At 42.9% G+C, this 12,365-nt stretch overlaps 1 pseudogene; it reads left to right on the forward strand.

The window, feature by feature from the left end:
- Positions 1 to 382: 382 nt before the first annotated feature.
- Positions 383 to 532, forward strand: LOC120098730 (U2 spliceosomal RNA; annotated as a pseudogene).
- The last annotated feature ends 11,833 nt before the right edge of the window (positions 533 to 12,365 follow it).

Here is a 12,365-nt window from a genome sequence, read left to right on the forward strand (position 1 = left end):
ACACATCAAGCTCCTCCTAGGCTAGAAGTGGGAAGAACACACTGTGACAAGTCGGGAAACAAAGGAGTCAGGTTTTTTCATTAATTCCATCTGGAAGATTAACAGCTCACAGTACTTGTTAGGGTTTCAGATTGTTTATAAGACGAATAGGTGGGGAAATCATCACCGTGGGTGGGTTCCTTCCAGACACAAATTACTGACAGGTTATGTTAGCAAGAACAGTGCAGGAGCATAGAATCTTCAGATGAAAGACCACTAATTAGTGAAGGCAGTAAAGAAAAATAGAAAAAGGAAAACAGCAACAAAGGCCATCCTACTGCTTGGAAATACGTGGTAATGTCAATGCTACTCAAAAAAGAACATACTTAAAAATGAGCAGACGATCGCTTCTCGGCCTTTTGGCTAAGATCAAGTGTAAAAATGAGCAGACAAGTCAGAAGTTCTGATTAATAAATTATTAATAAATAAATTAATAATTAATAAATTAATTAATAAATCTTGCTTGCTTCTGTAAGCAAGCAAGAGTGCCATGTGTGCTATGATCAGCTTCATTAAACAACAGGTAAACTTTCTCCTTGATAAATGGATAGAACTTACGAAGGCAAGGATGTCCTTTTCCTAGACCAATATAAGTTCCAGCAACATTCTAAATATGTATCCATATAGCCACAGGTCGGTGCAGCTCTTACCTTTTATCAAAAAGGTGCCCAGGCACAGGTAACACATCTGCAACCCAACTGCTACACCTAAGACCACAGAACATGGAGGGTCAAGATTCCAGGGGAACAGGATGAGTGCTGCTGCGGAAAGTCGTCTAGTCACGACAGGAAGCTGAACCTATGCGATCCCAGCAATATGCTGGCTGACAGAGCGCTGTACTGACAACACCAGTTGACATGCCAACGTGGGCCTCGGAAGTTTCATAAGCTCCGTCCCCCCTGCCACTGCCGCCACATGAAGAGATCTACTGAGGCTGCTGAGAGAGAGATGGTTTTCTCCAGGGATGAACCCCTGGACACATTATCTTATCTCAGGTGTGCAATCCTAAACACATGCATGTATGAGCAATACTGAATGGATTGTGAATTCTCTGTCTGTCTCTGTCTGTCTCTCTTTGTGTGTGTGTCTGTCTCTCCTCTCCCTCCTCCTCCTCCTCTTCCTCTTCCTCCTCCCCTTCCTCCTCCTCCTCCTTCTCTCTGTCTCTGTATGTGTGTGTGTGTGTTTGTGTGTGTGTGTGTGTATGTGTGTGTGTGTGTGTGTTATGAATTTGAGCTAGGGTCTGCTTTTCAGAGAGGTGTGCTTAACGTACCACCAGCCTTCGACTCTTGCCATACCTTCACGTACAGCACAAACCAGCAAACATTTTAATTTTCCAACTGGAGGATGTCTTTTCAGAGCCTAGCATTCCTTAAATGTGATGTTTCTATTTTCCACCCACGAGCGGCAATTTGGGCTGGTGTTTGTTACAATAAACCCCCTATTTCCAGGACTGATCAGTGTTATTTTCCAGGTTTTGTTAAGGGTCTCACAATTTCTTTTCCAGCTCTTTGTTTTCTCAGCTATTGTTCTGCATTTTCCATATTTCTTTATGGTAACATCTCACATTTGGATACTATCTTCTCTATCAAGCATCTATCTACACAGGGAATCACCTTAAAATGTATCCATTGAAAACATAGGCCTGGGGATGTGGCACAGTTGGTAGAGTGCTTGCTTAATATGCAAAAGACCTAGGGCTTACACACACACACACACACACACACACACACACATACACACACAAACACACATACACACACAAACACACATACACACACAAACACACACAAACACACATACACACACATACACACATACACACAAACTCACATACACACACATACACACACATGCACATGCACACCCATGCACACACACATACACACAAACACACATACACACACATACACACACATGCACATGCACACCCATGCACACACACAAACACACAAACACACATACACACACAAATACACACACATACACACATACACACACATACACACATACATGCAAACACACATACACACATACACACACATATACACACATACACACATACATGCAAACACACATACACACATACACACAAACACACATACACACATACACACACATGCACACGCACATGCGCGCGCACACACACACACACACGCACACACACACACACACACACACACACACAGTGTTATCATGCCACATGCTTATAATCCTTGCACTTAGGGGATAGAGGCAGGAGGAGAAGGATCTGAGTTTCAAGGTCTTACTGAGCTACTTAGGGATTTTGAAGCTGGTTTGGGCTCTACTAATCCCTCCCCCTCCCCAAGGTAGCAACACTACTTTATCTATGCTAACTCAGTGAGTCGGGTAGGCAGTTTGATCTCACCTGGACTCTGACCTCTTTAGATTGAGAGTTAGGCTCCCAAGGCTCTTCCCCAAGGTGGCCAGGAGTTCCTAAAAGAAACAGTTGCATAGTAACAGACTCACCATCATCTCTGACTTCTATTGGTCAACGCACATCCTCAGACAAGCAGGGAGTCAAGCATAGTTGAAATAACCCTATTTCCAAAGGGGAAGCCCTGCAAATTCACAGTGAGGAAGGATGTGGAAGAACAGAACATTGCTATCCTCTTTTATTTATTTTTTTTAAAGGGGATAGGACAGGGCCTCATCTAGCCCAGGGCAAGCTGGAATTCCCTATGTATTCAAGGATAACCTTGCACTTCTGATTGTCCTGAACCCACCTCTTGCATGCTGGGATTACAGGTCTGCACTAATATGTCCTCATGTGGTACTAGGGATGGAAGCCATGGTCTTGTGGATGTGGACAAGCACTGTATCAATAGAACTGAATCCCCTGCTTACTTGCTTGCTTTTCTTTCTCTCTCTCTCTCTCTCTCTCTCTCTCTCTCTCTCTCTCTCTCCCTCCCTCCCTCCCTCCCTCTCTCTCTCTCTTTCTCTCTCTCTCTCTCTTTCTTTCTTTCTTTCTTCCTAATTGCTAAATTTTAAAGTGACTGTCTATGGTAGAGTTGTTTCTAGAGATGAGAACCTACCATAGCAGACACCTATCTAAGCCTGGAAAACAGATAGAAACAGAAAGCTTTGAAATACATTGCAAGAACTTAGCAAACACTGAGAAGCAGGGGTTGCTGACATCTTGTCTACTTTGCACGAAAGAAGAGCTGTAAAAGAACAGTGAGATTGGGTGTGGAGAATGGGAGGGAAACTTGGCAGCCCAGTTCTTGGTCGAGCATGGTAGGCAGATTTACTTTCATTTGTTTATCCAGAAAATGATATGTGGATGCTTGCCGCACACCAGGAAGTGTCCAGTTAGGAGTTCAACTGTGGACCTGACAGACTAAACACCTGCCTCCTGGAAGGCCACATGCTGGAAGCAAGAGGACAGACAAGGGAAACAATCAATAAGCAAGAGGAGATGTGTTGTAGAGAAACAGAAACAGCAGCTTGGTACAGAGGCTGTGCAACAGGCAAAGCTGGTTGGCAGAGCTTGCTGCTGCCCTGAGAGCTAAAAAGACATGAACTGGCCCAAGGAGGAGGGCAGACTGGCAGGTTCAAATACTTCAGTGTCAGCCATAGTGTGGCATGCCCATATTTCTGTGAAGCCAGCAGGCTGGACCGCAAGGAGTAGCCATGTAGCAATGGGATTGAGGTCAGGTGAAAAAAATCACACTTCTCTGCCAGCTTTTTTTAAACATGTTAGGCTAATTATCTATCTAATTAGGTGACAGTGCAAACATGGTGCTAAGAGCAATGCAGACTGTGTACTTCTAAAGGCCATGCCCAAACAATCAAATACAGTGTACGCTTGTGTGTGCCATCAAGCTAATGACTGCTAAAGGTAAAGTCTTCGGGATATGCCTGGCTTACTAGAGAAGGTATATAAAGATTCCCTTTCATGCTTTTCAGCAAACAAGGAGAGGGGAGGGGATAGAGGAGGGGGAGGGGATAGAGGAGGGGGAGGGGATAGAGGAGGGGAATGGAGAAGGAAAGAGGGAGAAGAGGAAAGGTGGAGGTGGAGGGGAGTGGGGAGGGGAAGGGGAGAGGGACAAGAGGAGAGTGGAGGGGGAGAGAAGAGGGAGAGGGAAACGGAGAGGGAGAGAGAGAGAGAATGAAAAAATCTCATGTCTGTCACTTTATGCCATTTGCAGAGAGGACCAGGCTTAGGGGCTGTAGAGATGGCTCAGCAGTAAGAGCATGTCCTCCTCTTGCAGATGAAGTCCATTCAAGTTACCCCCCCCAAATAACATCCCCAGGGAATCTAATATTCTCTTTTGGACAATGTGCTCACCTATACACATATGCACATGTCCACACACAGGTACACATATATCCTCATAATTAAAAACAAAGATAAATAAGTAATTTTAAAAAAAGGAAGAACTGACCACCTTTGTTTTTATTTTGGCATGATAGCAAATACCCTAAGCACATCTATACTTAAAATCTTCCCAGTACTCCTAAATCATTTCTCAGAGAAACCTTTGTGTTTATATTTCCCTCTAATAAGGAATAGAAATTAGCAAATAGTTTAATACTGTCGTAGTCTAGGAAACAGCCAGTCTGAGCAACAGAATGAAACATTGTCTTTAAATAAAATAACATGAAAACAAAATTAGCAAAACAACATTCAAGTTTCTCCAGCTAGGTGGGTTCCAGCTGGATCCAAAAAGAAGAGAGAGAAAGAGAGGGGGAGGAGAGGGAGGGAGAGAGGGAGAGAGGTATTCTGGGCATAGAAAGATGGCGTTGAAGTTAAAAGCATGCACTATTCTTGCAAAGGCTCTCAGCATCCACATAGGGGTTCACAGCACCTGTAACCCCAGTTCCAGGAGAATCCATCCATGTATGCTAATTAGCCTCTGAGGTTAGCTGTGCTCATGTCTGTGTACCCACTCAGAGACATACACATGATTAAAAATAAAATACAACCTTTACAAAATGTCTATGATTACTGTTACATAATTATTGTTTTGGGTCCCCTGGTCCCTTTCTTTAAGGCCTCATTCTCTATATCCTGAGTAGAAATCATATGACTTATAATAACATTTCACACTTTGAGTTTTTTTATAGCAAAACAATAGAGGATCTCTGATAAAACTACACTACAGATAATCATAATCCAGAGATCTGTGTCTTAAGAACTCGCTAATGTGTGGTGTTCATTATTTTTTAATGTTGAAAGCTATTGGTACTGTGGTGGCATGAATATTATTACCAAAAGTTGGGGCTCTGTCATCCCTCAGGGGATTTTAAGACATGATCCTCTTTAAGAATTAACAAAAGCATTGAAGGAAAGTTCCCTCCATCTCCAAACTTATGTCAGTCTGTCTACCTAAGCTCCTAACCATGAGCGTGTAGGCACCCTTGCTCCATAAACTAGGTCCTTTTTTATATTTTCAATATGTTTTACTGGATTTCTAAAACCCCACCTCTGGTAAGTTAGCTATTTAATAATTCTGGCTAAGTGTCAGAAACACTTGGGCAGTTCGCAAGGGCTATCACCAGGGAGCCCTGATTCAGTTCTCACTAGTTCTTGCTACCCTTCCCGAGGACCTGAGTGCAGTTTCCAGCACCCATATAAGGCCATTCACAACCACTTGGAACTCGAACTCCAGGGCATCCAACACCTTCTTCTGGCCTCTGAGGGTATCTTCTCTCACGTGTCCAAACATACGGAATTCAAAATAAAGATGGGACTAATACCCACAACTGCTTGAGTGGCAAGGACAAGAGATTAAATAGCCCAAGGACCTAGGATAAAACCGAATACTACTGTTCTAACAAACGAACTGCAGCAGTAAAATGACTCCGAGTGACATTCTGCTGTCCTCATAGGTCAGCGCCTTGCCCCACCGTTATCAGAGAAGTTCCTCCTACAGCGGGTAGGAACAGCTACGGACACCCACAGCCAGACATAGACAGAGACCTTGGAATACTCAACTCTAGCTGAGATGACTCTATCAAATCTCTCCCCACAGGGCTCAGGGAAACTCACAGAAGGAGAGGGAGAAAGTGTATACGATCCAGAGGAAATGGAGGACACCAAGAAAACAAGCCCTATAAATCAACACGGTCAAGCTCATATGAACTCACAGACTGGAGCTGCATGTATGAAGCCTGCACAGGTCTGAATCACATACCCTCTGCCCTAAAACCATGACTTCCAGTTTACTGTTCTCATGGGATTCCTGAGTGAAGGAAGAGTGGAGCTCAGATTCTTGTGCCTTCTCTTGGGCTCTTTTCCTTCTCTTTGTCTTGTCCAACTCGGATGCAATAGGGTTTTTATATATCATTATATTACATTTTTACTTTATTATCCTTCAGAAGCCTGCTTAATTTTTAAAGAGACAGGAAGGGAGTGGATCTTGATGAGAGGAGAGGTTGGGGGAACTGAGGGGAGTAGGGGAAGGGGAAATCATAATCAGGAAATACTGTATGAGAAAAGAATCTAGCTTAATAAAAGAACAGAAGCAAAAGGCTAAAGCATTTCCAAAAGGAATCCTAAGGCTGACATGTTCTCTCATATCCAGATTCTAATGGACTAAGGTGAGTCCACTGCTGTGTTACAGTGACCTCTGTAACACAGTCTAACTTCTAGCCATTCTCCCAGCACCTCTTTGGTTAAACTGCATTTAGTTTTCAATAATATCAGTTTCATCCATGAATGTGTGAAAACATTGTAAATCCATATTTCATTCACCATTCTCTTGTGTGCACAGATCAGCTTTAATGGTAATGTGTTACTAGGTTATTTGAGCTGAGCATTCACATGGTAAGAATGTGAAGGTGTCACATGATAGGATGTGTTTTGCATTCAAGTTGATTTTACTTATCATATTTTAAGAGCATAATTAGCATCTTGGGGAATAATAACAACCACAGATACCCTTAGGTTCTAACACAACCATTTCAGGCCTTAATTTCTCTGGTGTGAAAAATCTGAATTAGCATGTGGCCATTAGGGATTGTCCAAATATTATTTGGCACTTTTGATGAGTTACAATATTAATTAAATGCTACAACTAAAGGACACTGTATGCAAATTAGGCAAATTAAGAGAAATTTATGTTTTTTAACTTAATCTAGATCATGCTCAAGAAGTAAATTTGTTTGCGTGTAGGTCAATGGAGCCACAGTTTCCATCAAGTAAAAAATAAAATGTGTGTACATCACTGAAACCTGTATGTGCCAGCTATTTCTAGTTTGACATTTATGTCAGGGTGCTAATTTTTTTTTTTGGCATTGCAAAGTCCAGAATACTACAATCCCTCTGATCTAGGCCACGAATAATGGCTAGAAGCCCCACTCTTGTAAGCACCTAAAGAAGAATCTTCTCACATTACTGCACTTTTTTCTAAAAAAAAAAAAGTGCTTGCATATTTATGAACCATAGAAATAGTGCTAAACATTAAATTTTATTTTGGAAGACATGATGTTATTTCTAATCTATAGACATGGTTTAGGTTTGAAAAAATTTACTTATTTTTTAATGGTTAAGAAATGGTAAATTAATAAGATTTAGGATCTCATTTTCAAAGATATCTTTTATTCTCCTGGGTGTGTGTGTGTGTGTGTGTGTGTGTGTGTGTGTGTGTGTGTTTACATGAGTGCAGGAGGCCAGAAGAGGGTTTGAGATCCACTGGAGCTGAAATTACAGATAATTGTGAACTACCCAACATATGTGTGTTGCAGACTGAACTCAAATCCTCTGAAAGAGAAGCCAGTGCTCTTAGCTGCTGAGCCATCTTCTCTAGTCACGCAACCTTATTAAAAACAAAATGGAATGAAACAGTGCAAGCCCTCCATTCTTTAGCCTGCTGGGAAAAGGACAAACTATTTCAAAGTACTATGATGTGGGAAGTCGGCTCAGGTTTCAAGTCTCCACAGAGGAAGGACCTTTGTTTAAATGCTGATTCCTAGAAAGCGTTGCAGACCAGATGGATATGATTTCTTAAATATTTCAAAAATAGCTTTGGCCTGGACATAGCACTAAGCATGAAGACAGCCTCTGTGAATCTGAATGAAAAACCGGATTGTATAACGAAGGCCAGGCCATGAATAAGAAGAGTGCTATAAGTCATTAGCCTGGCTATTGAAATCAAGGACTAGGAATCCTGGGAGGTCAACTCACTAACTGAGGTCAGAGCTGCCCTTCTTGGCAGACACAGTACGAGCACGCTAATATCTCAGGAGTTCTTTCTACAATGTCATTATTTACAGTGCAAATGATAAAGTCTGTAGACACAAGGACTTGGTTATAAAGCATTAGGATAAGATAGAAACACTGCTGGAATTTTTATTCTAAAAGAGAAGGAAAAGCTTTATCACCGGCAATGTGATGCTCAGAGATGAGGATGCAAATTAGTATAGCCGACTTTTACTTAGAGAATCAGTGTTGATACTAAAGACCGCATTTGATAACATCCAGAGGCATTTTGCTAGTCAAGACTAGGGAGGAGTTAAGGGAATCCAGTGGACAGAGGCTAAGGGTGCCATCAAATGTCCTGTAATTGAGGGGATGGCCCTGTTTCCACAGAACTCCTGCTCATGTGACCCTTCCCCAGTAATCATCTGGTCCAGTTCTCAGGAGCGCCCATGTTCAACACACTTCCGTATTCCAGTGCAATGCCATCTGGTGAGTGAGTACAATTGGAGTGTCTGGAGTTCAAGTTCCCCTCAGCCATTAATATTCACTGAGGGTCTCTTCGAGTACCACTCCTTATGAAGCATTTTCCAGTGAATGGGAAGATGTGTGTGTGGGGAAACACACAGCACAGCTCCATGGCACTGGCCTCACAGCATAGTGGAGGATTTCATCTTTGAGTTCTGAGATAATTAAATCAGACATTAAAGTGATTTTGAGACGGAGAGCGACAGTTTATGCCTGTGTTCCCAGCACTGAGAGGCTGAAACTGGAGGGTGGCTATGAGTCCAGGCCTGCCTGGGTTCTAGCACCTAAAGACATGCTGAGTATTCTTAGTCATCAGGGAAATGTGAATCAAAAGGACCCTGAGATTTCACTTCACACCAGTCAGAACGGCTAAGTTCAAAAACTCAGGTGAAAGCAGATGTTGGAGAGGATGTGGAGAAAGAGGAACACTCTTCCATTGCTGGTAGGATTGCAAGCTGGTACAACCACTCTGGAAATCAGTCTGGAGGTTCCTCAGAAAATTGGACATTGAACTACCTGAGGACCCAGCTATACCACTCCCGGGCATATACCCAAATGATGCTCCAACCTATAACAAGGACACGTGCTCCACTATGTTCATAGCAGCCTTATTTATAATAGCCACAACCTGGAAAGAACCCAGATGTCCCTCAACAGAGGAATGGATACAAAAAATATGGTACATTTACACAGTGAAATTCTACTCAGCTATAAAAAACAATGACTTCATGAAATTTGCAGGCAAGTGGATGGATCTAAAAAATATCATCCTGAGTGAGGTAACTCAGTCACAAAAGAAAACACATGGTATGTACTCACTGATAAGTGGATATTAGTTAAAGACCTTGGAATACCCACAATACATCTTACAGACCACATGAAGCTCAAGAGGAGGAAGACCAAAGAGTGGATGCTTTAGTCCTACATAGAATGGGAAACAAAATAATTGAGGGAAGTAGAGGGAGGGGGACTTTGGAGGAGGAGAGGAGGGGGAGGGGAAAAGAGGATCAGAATCAGGTATGGGAGGAGATAAAGAAGATGTTCAGAGGGTCAGGAAATTGAACATAGCTGTGCAGCAATGGGGGATGGGGAACTAGGGGTAGCAACCAGAAAGTCCCAGATGGCAAGAAAGCAAGAGCCTCCCAGGACCCATGGGGATAACATTAGCTGAAATATCCCACAAAGAGGAGGCAGAAACACATCCAGAGGTTAGGCATGGCCCGCTGATTGAGAGATGGGAACATTCACCCATCTACAAAATTTTAAACCATAATTGCTCCTGCCTAAAGGAAATATAGGGGGAAAGAGTAGAGCAGAGACTGAAGGAAAGGCCATCTAGAGACTGCACCACCTGGGGATCTAACCCGCATGCAGACACCAAACCCAGACACTGTTGATGATGCCAAGAAGTGCATGCTGATTGTATTAAGGAGCTTGATATAACTCTCATGAGAGGTTCTGCCAGATCCTGACCAATACAGATGCAGATGCTCGAAGCCACCATTGGACCATTCACGGGGACCCCAGTGGAGGAGTTAGGGGAAGGACTAAAGGAGCTGAAGGGGCCTTACCTAGCATCAATGGGAGGGGAGGCCTTGTTCCTGTGAAGGTTCAATGCCCCAGTGTAGAGGAATGCTAGGGTGGTGAGGCAGGAGAGGGTGGGTGGATGGGTGGGTGGGTTGGGGAGCACCCTCATAGAAGCCAGGTAAGGGAGGATGGGATAGGGGGTTTGCAGAGGGGAAACTGGAAAGGTAATAACATTTGAAATGTGAATAAATAAAGTAACCCATTAAAAATAAAAAATAAATAAAAAAGATATTGATGATAGCAACATATGTGATAAGGGGCCTACACAGAGGGAGAGCTTCCTACTGGGGGCTTCCATTCTCTCCATGGAAGCAGACATGGAAACCTTCATTGTTAATGACAGTTAATCTACATGTAAGAGGGATGCGGCCCCAGGTTCAGTGGACCTGTATGTAACCTCTAGGCTTATGTAGAGCTTCATGGAGAAAGTAACACTTCACGTGCAATTTTAAGAAAAAAAAATAAATAAAAAGAATAAATCTAGTTTCATGGAACCCCTTTATAGCATTAAATTTTTTTAATCCTACTTATAATAAGGGCTCTAAATGCTTTAACCTCCCTTATAGCCTACCCAACACCAGAGATAGTAGAAAAGAAAGGTCATGAGGACATAGGAGAAGTGGGCCTGCTTAGAAATTGTTCTTTGGAGCAAATCCAATCTACATGATCAGGAAGCCAGCAGTTCAGTTCACAGGATTCAGTAGGGGCAGCTTGATCCACTCCTAAAGACTTCACAAATGTACCAAGGGTCCAGTTCGGTAGTGTTAAGATAGCAAACAGGAATCAGCATGGTGGCATGACCCAACAGGTATAGCTAGGACTCTACTGAATTGGAACAAGTCCACAGGAGCAGCCAGGACCACCAGGGATGCCAGGAGCAGCTCTCCACCGTGCCTCTCTCTGCCAAGATGGGAGACCAATGAAGCGTTGTAAAGCTAGCTATGCAAGCAATCCTCTGTCCTACACTCCTCCCAAATATCATGTGTTCTACACAGGTCTTGCCTCACCATATAGGTCTGTCTTACCAAAACGCCACGTGAGTCAGTATCAGTGTACTATCACTCTACCGAGCCACCCAGGTCCAAGGAAGTGGCAAGAAGCCACCAGAACACCATCAGAAGGTTTTTGGTGAATTTCTCTCTATAGAGTCACGATAAAAGACAATCTACAACACACTGTAAGGCGAACCAATACATTTGTGTCATTAAGAATCCTTCATCATGTGTCCTTTCATGTGTTTGCTTTAGCAAAACATACTTTCACCTGTGCCTGCTTCAGAAAACATCCTTTGTCATAACTGACTTTCCAAAGAAACCAGAGGTTTCCACTTTACCCCTTGCACAAAACTGCTGATCCAGATCATAGAGAAAGTTGGCGGAAGAGGAGCTCAAGCGAGTTTGTGCCAAGACTTCAGGCCTATCACTGACACACTTTTTTTGCTTGTTTGTTTTGTTTTGTTTTGCTGGTATTCTTTTCACTTTTATTTCTCTCTCTCTTTTTAATAGAAGAGAGTTTATTCAGGGCACGGGGAGGGGAGTTAAGAGGATAGTAGAGGCAAAGAAAGGCAGAGAGAGTAGAGATGTAGAGGCCAGTCATGAGCACATAGAGAGAGAGGGGCCAAAGGAATGGGGAGAGAGCAGGAGCAGGAAGGGAAAAGCAAGAACAAGAGGACCAAGAGCTTCTCTTCATGTTTTTAAAATTATTTTTATAGTTTGAGAATTTCATACTTGCATATAATGTGATGTTATAAAACCCACACTCAAATTCCTCCTGTCCAACTTCCCCTTTATCTCTCCACCACCGTTCTTTCCCAGAATCCTCTGTTGTGTTTCTCAGCCCACTTCGTCCACTTGATGCCATCTGAATGGGCAGAGGTGTAGAACAATCCATTTAAGCATGTGCAGTATCGCAGCCCTAAAGAAAACTGACTCTGGGCCTACCAGATTAATTTACTCTGTAGCCTCAGAACACACAAAAATAAAAACAGCTCTCCGAGTGGCATTTTAAGGAACTGGAACTTTTAGGAAGACATTTAAATGTTCAAAGGAGG

Source organism: Rattus norvegicus, chromosome 19 (assembly GCF_021556685.1).
Source record: "Rattus norvegicus strain SHRSP/BbbUtx chromosome 19, alternate assembly SHRSP_T2T, whole genome shotgun sequence".
In the NCBI taxonomy this organism is placed as follows: Eukaryota; Metazoa; Chordata; class Mammalia; order Rodentia; family Muridae; genus Rattus; species Rattus norvegicus.